Raw genomic sequence first — 15,286 nt, forward strand, 5'->3', positions numbered from 1 at the left:
TCAGAACTCTTGCCTCCTCACTCTCATCTTCCTTGTTTTATCCCTCTGCTGGAATATTTAATTTGTCGACATATCTGAAATATGTTGTCGAATGGATTGGGTTTTGTGCCATTGCATTCCCCAAAGCCCATCTACCCATCCTATTGCTTGTTCTAACAGTTATTATCTTGCAGAGTGGAAAATGCAGTTTGAAAGCAATGGAACATTATTGATGAACAAGTTGATGCATAAATTGCTGCGATCTTCCAAACTACAAACTCACCTTCGATTCTTTCTCGGTCAGAGCATTATGCCGCCGCACATGAATCGTGTTCTCAATGGGACGTCCAAAACCATGGAATTGAATTTGCATGTTGATTTCTTCTTCCCTCTTCAGAAATGCAATGTCGTGTCATGATGAAGCTTCCAAGGCAATGATTGTGTCCTTCAATGAAGGGAAAAGTGACTTTTAGATTCATGGAAATATTTCAGTACTTCCACATGCATGAAATGCAAACATTCTCCCTGCATGCTGACCCAAGTCCGCAAGACTAGGGCATGACCCAGTCTCATTTTATCCTATCTTTCTGATTTTACATGCCACGGGATAATCATTGCAGTGTAACAGAAATGTTGATCATGGAAATTTATCAGTGTTTTAATAAATAATGGCAAATTTTCAACATCTTGCAAGTGTATGAAGGCTCAATCTCATGACACCTTGCCTGCTGCACAAAGACATTCTTACACTGCTTTGAGTGTTAGGGCTCAAACAAAACACAATCATTACACAAATGCATCAACACGCTACTTTCAATAGGATCTGGCGCAGGTTTGGAGGGCCGAAGCGCCTGTTCCTGTGCTGTAATTTTCTTTGTTCTTTGACCAGATAAAAAGGAAAAGGGAGGTGTATAACAGTCATCAAGGGAACAAGAGTCCCTGGGGATGCACTAACGTCAACCAGGCCAACATCCCCAGCACTGAGGCACTGACCATCCTCGATCAGCTACAATGGGCTGGACACTTCATCTGTATGACTGACACGAGACTCTCCGCATGTTCTCATCCCAGCTTCAAAAAAGCAGGCGAGACCCAGATGTGCAGAGGAAGCACTCGGTGATAAACTCAAGTCCTCAATGGTGAAGTGCGACATTCCTGCAGACACCTGGGAATCGCCGGCCTAAGACGGTCCAAAGCCTGAAGAGCACCTGGGAAGGCATCAAACACTTCGAGGCTTGCCTTTGGAAGCAGCGGAAGCCATGCAGCCACACCAACACCTCCCTCACCCCTTCCCACGACTGCCTTCTGCCCCGAGTGCAACAGAGCCGACGGTAGCTGCATCGGTCTGTACAGCCGGCGATCAATTCAGCCTGAGAGTGGGAGAGTGTCATCCATATCTGCGAGAAACCACCATGATGATGATGTATAGTGTGCAGGGGCATCTCGTCATAGCAATTCAGAGAACAAATACAGGGCAACAGAACGCTGGTGACCAAGATTAGGATGAGGGAGAATCTCAAAATCTTCTACAAGTGTCTCAGAGGGAAAGAGAAAACCCAGGGAAAACCAGGTCTCATTAGGGATGAAGAGGCAAATGAATGGTTTGAACTGGAGGGCAATGTCAGGTGTTAAACGAGAATTTCACATCAGCTTTTACATGTGAGATGGAGCACACAATTCTCGGACAGAATTAACAGAGACTGGGGAGATGTTAGGTGTTTTGGTGAATTTAAAATTGGACAAATCCCAGGTTTGGATGAGGTGTATGCCACGATGCCCAGGGAGATGAGAGAAAACATTCCACTCGCCCTCATACAGAGATTTCAAAAGTACCAAAGGACTGCAGAACAGGTAACATAGTTCCACTTATCAAAATGCGTGACAAACATAAAGCAGAGTATTTCAGACCGGTGAGTATCACATCAGTAGAGAGGAAAATATTGGAGAAAATTCTGAACGGCAGACTTAATTTCCATTTCAAGAAGTGGGGTCTGATCAGCGACCGTCAGCATAGCTTTGTCAGAGGGAGGTCACGCCTCACAAACTTAGATGATTCTTTCAAAGAGGTGACGGAGTGTGCAGATGGGAGTTGATGTAATGAAAATAGATTTCAGCAAAGACTTGGACAGGGTCCCAAATGGGAGCGTGGCAAAGAAGGTAAAGCTCGGGGGGTCCAGGAAAATACAGCAAGTTGAATCCAAAGTTACAGATTGGTCAAATGGGCAGGTCAACGGTAGATGGAATGTTAACCCTGATCAATAAGGCAATTTGGACAAACTAACAAGGCAAGGAATCATTCAAAGAAATGCCAGGACACTAGGAAGATCAGAGGAATGGTGTGATCTTGGGGTGCTTGTCCACAGATTCCTGAACATGGAATGGCAGCTGAAAAGGACAGTTCAGAAAGCACATGGCTCAAGAGCTGTACAGGACTTTGGTTAGGCCCCAGCTGAAGTGCTCAGTGCAGTTCTAGTCTCTCCATTATAGAAAGGAGGTGTTTGCATTTGAGCATGTGTGGAGGACATTCATCAGGATGTTCTGAGGGGGTGAAGCATTTTAACTCGATGGAGAGTCTGGATAAGTTTGCGTTAGCAATAACTGCTAATGCTGGAGTCTGAGATCACACAGTGTGGAGCTGGAGAAACACCGCAGGCCAGGCAGCATCACTGTTGCCGATCTCTGATCAAAGGTCTAGGCCTGAAACATCAGCTTTTGTGCTCCCGAGATGCTGCTTGGCCTGTTGTGTTCAGCCAGCTCCACACTTTGTTCTCTTGGATTCTCCAGCATCTGCAGTTCCCATTGTATCTAGCATCACTGTTTTATCTGGATAAGGTTGGCTTGTTTTCTTTCGAGTAGAGAAGGTTGAAGGAGGTCCTGAAAAAATTGTTTAGATTAATATGGGTAGGGGCGAGGTAAAAAGAAGGTCCATAATAGGGTCGGTCGGGGGGCGGTGGTGGGAGAGGAAGAGATACATACATTTAAGCTAAAAGCTCAGAAGGAATTTCAGGAAAGAAAAGACACCCAGAAGGTGCTGGGGGGTTGGAATTCATTGTCTGGGACTTCAGTTGAGGTGGATAATCTTTTCACATTAAAGAAAAAGGGTTGGGACAGCACGCAAAATGAAATAACATTCAAGGCAATTGGCCTATTGCTAGAACATGAGCCCAATGTCAACTTAGTGTGGTTTCAGTGGTTACAGACACAATGGAATGAAGTGCTTGTTCAATTCTGTAGAATTCTCTGATTCTATGATTCTGGAGCAGGGGACAGTGAGTGGACAGCACGGGACAGTTCACCTATCTTCTCTTTTATCCATCTTCTATCTGCCTCCGCACTTCTCCCTATTTTTTACAGAATCCCCTTCTCCTCCCCCATTTTTGAAGAAGGGTCTCGATCTGAAACGTCAGCTTTCTTGCTTCTCTGATGCTGCTCGGCTCGCTGTGTTCATCCAGTTCGACACCTTGCTCTCTCAGATTCTCCAGCATTGGCAAGTTCCTACTATCTCTTGAGGAAACTTACTTGTTTTTGCACCCAAACTGTGGTGAGAATGTGGAACGCACCGACTGTGTGGGTGGTAGAGGCAGAAAGCATGATAACATTTAACAAGTCTGTGATTGGGCATTTGCGATGCCAAGGCAAACAAGGCTCTGGGTCGAGTGCTGGGAAATGTGATGAGAATAGTTCGGGACTTGCATCTTGTGAGAGCACATACAATTTGCTGAAGGGTCTGTTCCATTACCATAGCACTCTATTATGCTGTCCCTCAATGATCCTGTGACAAGCAAGTGAAGGTTTACAGAAACAGGTACTTTTCAAGGACAATGCCAAAAGGAAAAGTGATGCACAGTCAAAGTGCATGTAAGAATTTAACAAAGGATTAACACCATTGAAGAACTGGTATTTGTGCCAATGCACCAAACCTGCAGATGAAAATGCAGTGTCCAGTTTGATTGCAAACAGCATCAACCACCAGTTAGTAACATGATCAATGGAAATATCTGAATGTCTGCTGTTGTGATCTCAAGCATTTACCTGCGTCGAGTGAAATCCACCACCATAGTTCTGTTGCATCGTTAGCCACCTCGCAATCGGTGTTGCATAGTCAATATCATTCCTTGACAATGCTTGAAGCAAGGCATAAGCAGTGGTTTCCACAGTCATCGCAAAAGCCTCTGCTGCTTCAATTGGATACGGCTTCTCGTCCTCCAACCATGGAGGTTTTCCAGTTACCGACATCAGAATCTGTCATTTGAGAAAGGGATTAGCTGAGAATAAAGTTTACATCATATAGATTTTTGTTTGCATTTCACCAACACAACAATGGTTTTCTGGTCAAGATCCACCATTGTCTCACCACTGATGTCTATAACATTCTCCATACTTCCCGCTCAGTGATGGGTCCTTTTGTTTGGGAAAAATAGGCACCTTCAAATGCAAATGAATCAAGATGAGCTTCAGTTTCTCATCAGGCTACATGGCAGTTATTACAAGATGTTACGAACAAAAGGTGAAGAGGCAGATGAAACCATTCATTGCATCAGTCTGGATGATCTTCTTGCCCTCATCCTGAGGAGGCATCACAGATCTTAACTTACACGCAATTCAAGTTATTTCATGCAATGACAAGACTGAATGTTCTGGATACTGCAAATGCCATGGCACCTGGCAGCATCTGACAAACTGTATTGGAACAATGTGCCCCAAGGTCAGCACACCAACAGTAAATGTTTTCCAGTACATTTTTAAACACTTGCGACACTCACATTTCAGAGAAAGATGACCTATCATGTAATAGTCAGACAAATTGTGCTGACCAATTATGGCCTCAATGTATTCTCAATCATCAGCAAAGTAATGCAACATCTGGATGACCGTGCTGTCAAACAGCTGCACACTAAGGTTCAGCTTACTTTTCGTCATGCCACACTTCTCGTAACCTCATTCAGGAGTTACCACAAATATGATCAGCGATCCTGAGCTTGAAAAGGAAGGAAAGTGCAATCTGTCATTTCCACCAAGGCAACTTCTGATTGAATGTGGTGTGAAGCAGAGGAATAGAAAATTGAGTCAGTGGCATTCACTGGATACCTGCACTGGTTGAAGTCATGTCTTCATTTGAAACAAATTGGAGACATGAATGTTCATTGAATATTGTCCAGGTGTCCAGCAGAATTCATGACTTTTCCAACAGTGAAATCAACAATGAGAAAATACAGTGAGACTTGGACAACGATCAGGCTGGGCCTGATAAACGATAAGTAACATTTGCACCACACAAGTGCTAAGCAGCAATCAGCTCCAACAAGAGAGAATATGACCATATCACAAAATTCCATGTCCTTACCTGAACATCATCCTTACATTTATTTTTAAATGTACAAGTGCTATCCAAGCCATGCAGGGCTATGGGCCAGGTGTTGGAAATGAGGTCAGAAAAATTCACTGCTTCTCTTTGACTGTCACAGAATCCGTGAGCTTAAGAATTTAATTCTCCTGTATTGTAGACTACTGAGGTGCTTGGCTATCCACTTCATCAAGGTTAACACTGATCTGAAACTAAACTGGGTCAGTTATCTAATCAGCAGTAGCCAGGTCCGTGGTACAAACCGCCCTGCTGTGGAACAGGGTCAGGCAAATCCAAGTGAGTGATTGTGGTTGGAGGCTCATTCGTTGGGGGCATGGTGTCTGTCGCCACATTTGAGACAGCAGGGCTGTGTGTTGCTTCCCTGGTGCAAAGGTCAAGGACATCTCTGAGTGGTTGCAACAAATTCTTAAGGGGGAGGGTGAGCAGCCAGAGGCCATTGTCCACATTGGTACCAATGACGTAGGAAGAAAGAGGGATGTGATCCTGTGGACTGTGTACAAGGAGTTAGCAAAGAGGATGAAAGGCAGGGCCTAGAGGGTAATAGTTACTGGGTTACTACCAGAGCCACATGTTCGTGAGCTAAATTATACAAAGATAGGTGAGATGAATGCATGGTTAAGGAGCTGGTACAGGGGCCAGGGTTTCAAGTTCATGGATAACTGGGTCCACTTCTTCGGCAAGGGGTGACCTGTGTAAGAGGGATGGGTTGCACCTGAACTGAACGGGAACAAATATCTTCACACGGAGGTTTGCTAGTGCTACTTAGGATGATTTAAAGGCTGGCAGGCAGCTGGAAACGAGAGCAGCAGGTCAGCAAGTCGATGAATTGATAGCAGGTACATGTTAGGACCAATAAATCAGAAAAGAATGGCAGTCAGACACAGGTACATGAACATGCTGGCACAAACAAGCTGACCTATGTTTCTTTCACTGCAAGGAGTATTATAGCTAAGGCAAATGAGCTTAGAGCCTGGATCAGTACATGGGACTCTGATGTTGAGGCCATTACATGGGTTTGGTTGAGACAGAGACCGGACTGGTTGCTCAATGTTCCAGGGTTTCATTGTTTTCGACAAGATAGAGGGGAAGGTAAAAGAAGGAGGTGCTCTCCTAACCTGTGGGAAATATTACATCTGTACCGAGAAAGGATATTCTGGAGGGCTTGCCCACTGAGGCAATAGAGGTCGCGTTCAAAATTAAGACAGACACAATCACTCTGATCAGATTAAATTAATAGCCTGCTCCCCTGTTGCCACTGACACACTGAGGAACAAATATGTAGGCAGCTTGTGAAATGATGCACTAACTCAGAGTTGTCACAGTCAGTGAATTTAACCTCCACGGTATTGACTGGGACTCCCTTACAAGAGTTTAAATGAGGCTGAATTTGTTTAGTCTATCCAAGAGAGTTTCTTGACACAGTATATGGAGAGAAGATGGGCCATGCTGGACTTTGTCCTGGTCAGGTAACTGGTGAGAAGGGTGGGAAAGCATTTTGGAAATAGTGATCACAACTCCTTCAATTTTAAGATTGCAATGAAGGAGGATAAGTCAGGACCTTGGGGGAGAGTAAATTATATCAATTTTAGGTAGGAGCTGGGGAGTGTTAATTGGGGGGAGCTGTCACATTTGCCACATGGGAATTGTTTAAAGGCCTGCTTATGAGTTTAGGATCAGGAAGGAGGAAGGACAAGGATGGCAAGGTAAAAGACCCTTGGATAATTGGGGAGGTTGTGAAGTTAGTCAAATGGGCAAAAAACAGAAATATGTTAGGTTTTGGAACATAAAATCGAACAGGGCCGACATAAAGAAAGCAGAAAAAGAAAGGGTGATGAAATGACCTTGGCAAGGAGGGTTAAAGGAAATCCCAAGGCATTCGATGCATACATCAAAAACAAGGGGATAAATAGTGAGAAAGTAGGACCATTCAGGATAAAGGAGGGAACTTGTGTACGGAAGCAGAGGATATGGGCAAGATCCGAAATGAGAACTGTGCATCACTATTCACTCAGGCGAAGGGTGTGGAGGATAGTGGGATTTGTGTGGAGCATGATCATATGACAACAGCATTTTGAGATCAAGAAAGAGCATTAAGGTGGATAAGTCCTCAGGACCCAATGGTATCTACTCAAGAATTTTGAGCGAGGTGAGAGAGGAGATTGTCGGGGCATTCAGCAATATCTTTGTATCCTTAGTAGCCACTGGAGGGGTACTGGAGGACGAGCAAGTTGCTAAAAATTCTTCTTCTGTTCAAGAAGGTAAACAGGATCAATCCAGGAAACTATAGACTCGAGAGTCTCTCATCATTCATTGGGAAGCTATTGGAGAGAATTCTTAGGGATTGTATTTACCTGTATTTGGAACAGCATTGCCCAATTAGGGACAGTCAGCATGGCTTTGTGCAGGGCAGGTCATGTCTTACTAACTTGATTGAATTTTTTGAGGAGGTAACTAATGTGATCATTGAAGGTAGAGTGGTGGATATTGTTGACATGGATGTTAGCAAGGCTTTCAACAAGGTGCTTCACCGTAGGATCATCCAGAAGATTAAGATCCATGGGGTCCGTGGTCACTTATCTGCTTGGATTCACAACTGGCTTGCCCAGAGAAGGCAGAGGGTGGTGGTGGAAACGTGCTTTTTAGGCTGCAGATCCAGGACTATTGTGTTCTGCAGGGATCTGTACGGGGACCTCTGCTGTTGTGGTAGAAATATAAAATGACTGAGGTGACAAGATAGATGGATGCGTTAGTAAGTTTTTAGACGATAGAATGATTGGTAGAGTGGTAGTTAGGGTAGAAAGTCATAAAAGGATACAGAAGGATACAGGTCCGTTGCAGAAATGGCAAGTGAATTTTAATCCATTAAGTGTGAAGTGCTCCACTTTGGGAAATTAAATGTTAAGGAAAAATATACAGTTAATGGCAGGACCCTGAGCAGCATTTGTGTATACAGGGATCTTGGGATTCAGTTCATCGCTCCCCGAAAGGGGCCACACAAGTTGATAGAGTGGCAAAGAAGACGCATGGCATGCTTGCCTTTATTAGTTCGGGAATCAAGCACAAGAATCAGGATGTCATGTTCCAGCTTTAGAACACTTTGGTTAGGCCTTAAGTATTGCACTCTTAAGAATTGTATCCAATTCTGGTCATCATGTTACAGGAAGGACGTGGAGGTTTTGAATAGGGTGCAAAAGAGGTTGCCTGGATTTGAGGGCTTGAGCTAGAAAGGAGAGGCTGGAAAGACTCAGACTGTTTTCTCTGCAGTGGCAGAGGTTGAGGGAAGACTTGATAGAGGTTTACAAATTTGTGACATGCATAGACAGATTCTGACTGTAACCCTTCTCCCAGATGTGAAATGTCTAAAACTGGGGGCATGTACTTCAGGTGAGAGGGGGAAAGTTCAAAGGAGATGTCAGAGACAATTCTTATATACAGAGTGGTAGGAGTCTGAAAAGCACTGCCGGGGTGGCTGTGGAAGCAGATACAAAAGGGCCGTTTAAGACACTTTTATATACGTACATGAATATACAAGGAATGTAGGGATATGAATCAAGGACATTCAGAAGGCTTCAGCTAAATTTGGCATCATGTTTAGCACAACAGTGCATGCCAAAGGGCCTGTTCCTCTGCTGAAGTGTTCTTGGATCTATGTTCATCAATGTGACTGGAACCGTAGATCAGAGACAATAGATTCTACAGCAAGTAACTCACTTTGGACTTCTCAACATCTGTCCACTGCCGATAAACTCCAAATCCGGGAGTCAATGAAATACTCTTCACTCAGCTGAACGAGTGCGACTCCGACAACACTATCGATAAACGACAGCAATGCAGTCAAATCATCCCACTGATTGATCCCCCTTCTTACCTAAGGATATAGGAAAACAGGTAGGCCATTCAAACCTTCAAACACTTTCTACCATCCAATGAGATTATAACTTAATTGCGGCCTACCTCCATATTGCCTTTGGTCCATATCCCTCAATACTGTTTTTCCTTTCGGTCGAACTGAAAATTTACAATTAACAATGGATCGAGAATGAACTGTTGTTTGAGATGGGGAGTTACAACGAGACAATGCACCAATTCATCAAACTCCTTCCACAGTACCTGATAATTGTGTGAACCCTACCACCCAAAAATATTTAAACAGCAGCTCCAGAATCTGCATGTTCCCTGTCAAAATCAGCAGAATCCTGATCTGGAACTGTATGACTGTTACTTCATTTCCACTGAGTAAAAGCAATTCATCTCCTGTCCTCAGTATTTCATTAATATATTCATACCACGTGCATTGCAGCTATTCAACAGGCCAATTCTCCACAACCTTCTCAACAGCAATTCTGGATGGATAGCAAATGCAGCCCAAGAAAGCAACATCAATGACATGGTCGTGAATTTTAAAAATTATCATGACAATATTTGCGGATTATAACAAATCTCAGACTTCATGACGTCAAAAAATCCATTCTCCCCCTCTCCCCACTGCTTGGATGTGCATTCATGATTGTGATTTACAAAGAACAGCAACTAATTTGAAACAATTCACTTGCAAAAATAGAACAGAAATCTAGTTTTGTGCAAAACCGATGCGAAACAGATAGTAGCGGATCGCCAAGGGGACTGTTGGAGAATGCAGAATATAGACAGATTGGAGAGTTAGGTGGAGAAATGGCAGATGGAGTTCAATCCGGGCAAATGCGAGGTGATGCATTTTGGAAGATCCAATTCAAGAGCGAACTGTACGGGAAATGGAAAAGCCCTGGGGAAAATGGATGCACAGAGAAATCTGGGTGTTCAGGTCCATTGCACCCAGACGGTGGCAACGCAGGTCAATAGAGTGGTCAAGAAGGCATACGGCATGCTTTCATTCATCAGACGGGGTATCAAGTATAAGAGTTGGCACGCCATGTTACAGTTTTATGGGACTTGGGTTCACATTTGGAATATGGCGTACAGTTCTGGTCGCCACATTACCAATAGGACGTGAATGCTTTGGAGATGGTGCGGAGGAGGTTCACCAGGATGTTACCTGGTATGGAGGGCACTAGCTCTGAACAGAGGTTGAGTAGATTGGGATTATTTACATGAGAAAGACGGAGATTGAAGGGGGGGACCTGATTGATGTCGACAAAATCATGAGAAGTATAGACAGGGTGGATAGCAAGAAGCTTTCTATCTCAGAGTGGGGGGACTCAATTACTAGACGTCACAATTTCAAGGTGAGAGGGGAAAAGTTGAAGGCATATGAGTGGAAAGTTCTTTATGCAGAGAGTCGTGGGTGCCTGAAACGCGTTGTCAACGCAGGCGTTCGAGGCGGCACAATCGCGTCATTTAAGATGTATCCAGACAGAAACATGAATGGGCAGGGAGCAAAGGGAACAGATCCTTGGAAAATAGGCGACAGGTTTACATAAAGGATCTGGAATGGCGCAAGCTTGGAGGGCCAAAGGGCCTGTTCCTGTGCTGTAATTTTCTTTGTTCTTTTCCTCTTTGAAACACTTTGAAGGCTGGCTATCAGCTAGACAACAGCAGCGATCCCTGGGATTCGTCATTAGAAACATGAAGGAGTTTCCAACATCAATTGGACAGAGAGCGTATATGAAGATTCAAGTCACTATTTCATCGACAACTTTCCACTCACACCGGTGCAATGCCCTTTCAGAACTACAGTGCATGTTAGTCCAGAACATGCTGCACTCAAGCCACTTCCATTTTTCCACTTCCTGAACTACAATTTGATCCCTTCATTTCCTGCTTTGTTTGCTTTTATGTTTTTCTAGTCTTGAAGATTTCTACAGTACAAATTTACAGTTGCCCTATTATAGGAAGGATATTTTTAAGCAAGAGTGGGCACAGAAGAAATTTACCAGATCGTTGCTGAGCATGGAAGGTTTCAGTGATAAAGGAAGGTTGGGTCAGCTGCAACTTTTTTCACTGGAGCAAAGGGGGATGAAAGGTGACCTGATCGACGTTAATAAATAGGACAAGGCTGGAGGGATATGGGCCAGGAAGAGGCAGTTGGGACTAGTTTAGTTTGGGATTATGTTGGACCTAAGGGCCCATTTCCACGCTGTACGACTATGACTCTATAAAATAGGCTGACAAGGTCAAGTAACACATACCGTACCAAAACGAGAAAAAAAAAAGCACAGCATCCCCCTCAAATTACATCTCACCACAGGACAAGTTAAGGCCAGGCTACTACATAGAACAAACATCAACACTGCATCTCAAACCTCCACTGGAATTGAATAGTTTTGCATTTATCTTGATAAGTGAAACCACATTCTGTTCTCCAACCCTCTGGTACTTCCCTTGTGAGAGGAATTGAAAAACTGGTCAGGGCCACTGAGATTTTCTTTCTGAGGTAACAAGGTGCAGAGCTGGATGAAAACAGCCGGCCAAGCAGCATCAGAGGAACAGGAAGGCTGACGTTTCAGGCCTAGACACTTCTTCAGAAATGGGGGAGGGAGGGGGGGTTCGGAAATAAATAGGGAGAGAGCGGGAGGCGGATAGAAGTTGGATAAAGGAAAAGATAGGTGGACAGGAGACAGACAGGTCAAAGAGGCAGGGATGGAGTGCAGGTGGGAAGTTAGGGAGCAGACAGGGCAGTCCAGATAGGACGAACAGGTCAAGGGGGCGGGAAGAGGTTAGTCGGTAGGAGGTGGGGGTGGGGGTGGGGCTTGAGGTGGCAGGATGGAATAGGTGGGTTGGTTTTGGGTTGCGGGAGCAGGAGGGGAGATTTTGAAGCTTGTGAAGTCCACATTGATACCACTGAGCTGCGGGGTTCCCAAGCGGAATATGAGGCGCTGCTCCTGCAATCTTCAGGTGGCACTGCAGGAGACCCAGGATGGACATGTAATCTGAGTATTGGGAGGGAGAGGTGAAACGGTTCGCGACTGGTAGGTGCAGTTCTTTCGTGCATCGGTGACTTGCAAAGGTCCCGAAGCCTCCGCTTGGTTTCCCCGATGTAGAGGGGGCCACAATGGGAACAGCGAATACAGTATATCACATTAGCAGATGTGCAGGTGAACATCTGCTTGATGTGGAATTTCTTCTTGGGGCCTGGGATGGGGGTGAGGGGGGAGGTATCGAGACAGGTGAAGCACTTCCTGCAGTTGCAGGAACAAGTGCCGCGTGTACGGGGTGCTGGGGGGGGGGGGGGGGGAGTGTGGAGTGCATAAGGGAGTCACCTAAGGGTGGGGAGGGAAAAAATGTCTTTGGTGGTGGGGTCAGAGTGCAGATGGCAGAAGGGGTGAGGGGTGAGTTGTGGGAAATGCGGGTGACCCGGTCGAGGGTGTTTTCGACCACTGCGGGGGGTGGGGGTGGTGGAGTTGCGGTCCTTGAAAACTAAAACTTCTCTTTCAAATCCTCCCACCTCCTACAGACAAAGTGGGTGGCCAGGGTATCCACATGGGCCCAAGCTATGCCTGCCTCTTTGTAGGTTACATGGAACGATACCTCTTCCATACCTACACTGGCCCTAAACCCCACCTCTTCCTCCGTTACATTGATGACTGTATCGGCGCCACTAATGTGGTAGCTGCATCCGCTGTTCCCATTGTGGCCTCCTCAACATCACGGAAACCAAGCGGAGGCTTGGGGACCGCTTTGCACATCACCTATGCTCACTTCACACTAAGCAACTCTCCCTCGCAGTCCTCAGATGACATGTCCATGCTGGGCCTCCTGCAGTGCCGCAATGATGCCACCCGAAGGTTGCAGGAAGGGCACTTCATATTCTGCTTGGGAACCCTGCAGCCCAATGCTATCAATGTGGACTTCACAAGCTTCAAAATCACCCCTCCCCACAACTGCATCCCAAAACCAGCCCAGCTCATCCCCGCCTCCCGAACCTGTCTTTTCTCCCTCCTATCCCCTCCTCCCACATCAAGCCCCACCACCATCTCCTATCCTCTTGATCTTTGGCCTTGATCTTTGAGTCCTCATTTTCTACAGATTTAGTACCAGAGGGCTGCAAATGTTGTGCCCTTGTTCAAGAAGGGCAGGAGAGATGACCCAGGTGATTATAGACCAGTGAGCCTTACGTCTGTTGTCGGAAAAGTTTTGCAAAGGATGAGAAGAGATTTAGGATTTCTAAACATCAAGCAAGCACCAATTTGATTGGAGATCGTCAACATGGATTCGTCAAGGGCAGGTCGTGTCTCACAAACCTCACTGAGTTTTCAGAAGGTGACCAAGCATGTGGACGAGGGAAGGGCCGTTGACGTGGTATACACGGTCTTCAGGAAAGCCTTTGATAAGGTTCCACGTGGTCGGCTATTGGAGCAAATATGGACGCATGGGATTGAGGGACATTCAGCAGTTTGGATGAGAAACTGGCTTTCTGTAAGAAGGCAACTAGTGGTGGTTGATGGAAAATATTCAGCCTGGAGTCAATTCGCTCGTGGTGTGCACAAGCATTTGTTTTGGGACCACTGCTGTTTGTCATTTTTATAAATGATTTGGATGCAGGCACAGGTGGATGGATTACTCAGTTTGCAGGTGACACTGAAGTTGGTGGAGTGGTGGGCAGTGTGGAAGAACGTCGCAGGTTGCAGGGAGACTTGGATAAACGGCAGAATTGGGCTGAAAGGTGGCAAATGGAGTTCAATGTGGATAAATGTGAGGTGATTCACTTTGGGAAGAATAATAGGAAGGCAGAATACTGGGTCAATGCAAAGATTCTGGGCAGTGTGGATGTGCAGAGGGATCTTGGTGTCTATGTACATAGATCCCTGAAAGTTGCCACCCAGGTTGATGGTGCTGTTAAGAGGGCTTACAGTGCGTTAGGTTTCATTGGTAGAGGGAATGAGTTCCGGAGCCAAGATGTCACACTGCAACTGTACAAAATGCTAGTGCGGTCTCATTTTGGAATATTGCGTGCAGTTCTGGTCGCCCCATTACAGGAAGGATGTGGAAGCATTGGAAAAGGTGCAGAGGAGATTTACCAGGATGTTGCCTGGTCTGGACCAAAGGCCTTATGAAGAAAGGCTGAGGGGCTTGGTCAGTTCTCATTGGAGAGGAGAAGACTAAGAGGGGATTCAAGAAACACATACAAGATGATCAGAGGATTAGATAGGGTGGAGAGTGAGAGTCTTTTTCCGAGGACGATGACATCAGCTGGTTGAGGGGGCATAGCTACAAATTGAGGGGTGATAGATTTAAGACAGCTGTTAGAGGCAGGTTCTTTCCTCAGAGTGGTAAGGGCATGGAACGCCCTGCCTGCCAATGTAGTTAAATCAGCCACATTAAGGGGCATTTAAACAGTCCTTGGATAAGCATATGGATGATGAAGGGACAGTGTCGGGGGATGGGCTTCGATTAGTTCACAGGTCAGCGCAACATCAAGGACCGAAGGGCCTGTTCTGCACTGTATTGCTCTATGTTCTAACTCCCCACCTGCATTCTTCTTCAGTGGTTCCATCCCCGCCTCTTTGAACTGTCTGTCTCCTCTCCACCTATCTTCGATCCGCCTCCACTTCTCTCCCTATTTATTTCAGAATCCCCTTCCCCTGCCCCATTTCTGAAGAAGGGTCCAGATTCAAAACATCAGCCGTCCTGTTCCTCTGATGCTGCTTGGCCTGCTGCGCTCATCCAGCTCTACACCTCCTTACCTCAGATTCTCCGGCATCTGCAGTTGCTACTATCTCTGAAGAGATTTTCTTTCTCTTCTCCCACAGCAGTCTTGGAAACAACACATCTGGGCGTGGGGATTTGTTCACTTTTAAACCAGCCAAAAATTTCAGTTTCACACTGCATCTTCCTGCTTTATAGACATGAATGCTTCTCCTTGAAGGGAGAGCCGATGGGAGGGACTTGTCTACTGTATCAATGCCCTTCAGTTCCGAACACAGATTGCTCCCTCACCCCGTGTACACCCCGGTTTCTAATTGGCGCTACTCTTTCCCTGGTTATTCTCCTGCTTCATGTACCTGT

At 45.6% G+C, this 15,286-nt stretch overlaps 1 long non-coding RNA gene across 2 annotated transcripts in view; it reads right to left on the minus strand.

Annotated features, from left to right (window-relative positions):
* The window catches only part of LOC132207931 (uncharacterized), a 161,328-nt gene that overhangs the window by 122,396 nt on the left and 23,646 nt on the right, over nt 1–15,286 (minus strand). For both annotated transcript variants that reach the window (XR_009444019.1, XR_009444020.1), the window contains exons 3-4: nt 4,012–4,221; nt 263–424 (exon numbers count right to left, since the gene is read on the minus strand). This is a non-coding gene — a long non-coding RNA (uncharacterized LOC132207931). The remainder of the gene's footprint in view (nt 1–262; nt 425–4,011; nt 4,222–15,286) is intronic.

The sequence above is a fragment of the Stegostoma tigrinum genome, unplaced genomic scaffold (genome assembly GCF_030684315.1).
Source record: "Stegostoma tigrinum isolate sSteTig4 unplaced genomic scaffold, sSteTig4.hap1 scaffold_213, whole genome shotgun sequence".
NCBI lineage: Eukaryota > Metazoa > Chordata > Chondrichthyes > Orectolobiformes > Stegostomatidae > Stegostoma > Stegostoma tigrinum.